This window comes from Coenobita brevimanus, chromosome 72 (genome assembly GCF_032717465.1).
Source record: "Coenobita brevimanus isolate Jiangsu-jjx chromosome 72, ASM3271746v2, whole genome shotgun sequence".
NCBI classification, from domain to species: domain Eukaryota; kingdom Metazoa; phylum Arthropoda; class Malacostraca; order Decapoda; family Coenobitidae; genus Coenobita; species Coenobita brevimanus.
Window position 1 is genome coordinate 16,988,648 of NC_137025.1, and position 1,517 is coordinate 16,990,164.

Here is a 1,517-nt window from a genome sequence, read left to right on the forward strand (position 1 = left end):
GCAAAGGGCCCCGCTCTGTCGGGGGTGGGAACTGGGGTCCGGCCCTTGGGACTGGGGCTGAAGGGTTTCCGGAAGTGCTCACTCAGGTGCCTGACGGAGGACGAGTGTCATCTGCATCGGGGTGGGGAGAGGTCTCACCTGGAGGCGGCCTCGGGGGCCTGCCGGCTGCAGTCTCCTGCCGCTGGGGACACTGTCAGGAGTGGGCTGCGGCATCAACCTCTGTCGGAGTCCATCAGGTAGGGTCCCCCTGGAGCCGGCTGCGCAGAGAATAGCCCTGGAGATAGTACAGGGCCTCGCCACAGGTCCTCAGGGCTGAGGCCTTCCTACTGGAGGTTGCCTCGCTTGTAATGAACAGTAGGGTCACCTGCACCCCTGCTGTTTGGCAGGTCTCATGGCAGAATGCCCTCTTGTTGTGGAGTCACAGGGGGCGAGGGGCTTTGTTGCTCCTCCTCAGCACGGCTGCCAGCCATCGCTGGGTTCCCGCAGGCAACGAAATGAGGGCAGCTGCTGGCCGTCCCTTTGTCAATAGGCACAGCCATTGGCCGTCACCTGGGCCCGACTCCCTGACGGGGATGCAGGCGAAGTGCGGCTACCGACCGTCACTTGCCTGTCGGTGTGGCTACCAGCCGTCGCTGAAGCCCCGTGTGGAGGACGACGTGCTGACGAGGAGAGGCTACCAGCCGTCTCCTGCTGACGGGCATTGCTACCGGCCATCGCCTGTGTCTTGTCCTCGAGGTAACTACAGGAGGAGAGGGGACGTACCCTTTTCTCCCCAGTGCGGCTATCGGCCATCACTGGTTCCTGTAGAGGGGTATAGCAGCACCTGACGGTAGCGGCTACTAGCCATCTCCTGCCGTGTGGCCTGGCTACAGGCTGTGGCCTTTTAAGGATGCGGCTACCGGCTGTTGGCTGGGCCCAGCTACAGGCCGTGGCTCTTAGGGGAAAGCGGCTACTGGCCATCTCTTAAAGGGCACAGCAGCTGCAGGCAATCTCTGGGAAGCGTTCTGAGCGGCTACTGGCCGTCTCCTGAAGGTCTGAGTGGCTACTGGCTGTCTCATAAAGGGTGCGGCTACTGGCTGTTGCTGGGGTGCTGCTTGGAGCTAAGGAAGTAGCTCCACCCTGATCTTTTCGAAAGTCAGCTCACCTGCAAGGTAGTCTCCGTTTACAGCTATGGTGGCGGCAGGGAGTTCCATGTCATAGGGGCACACTGCCCGGGTGGATTTACATCCCTGTCGCCCGGGGTCGGGTCGCACTCTGTCTGCCCCTCCGTAGGCTCCTCCCGGGGGTGTGATGCCCTTGGTGACTATTCCCGTCATTTTAACCCGTAAAATCCCGTCGTCAGCATGGTGCTGATGGTACAAAACGTCTCTAGTAATCCTAGCAACGTGATGGTGCCAACAGCAAAATTTGAGCGCTGTAGCGTGTCTCTGCTTCAGTCTAGCTAATTTTTTGCTAAGGAGTAGCTTAATGTATTGGCAACATTGTGCACAAGCACTTGTAGCATTGAGTTTGGTTCT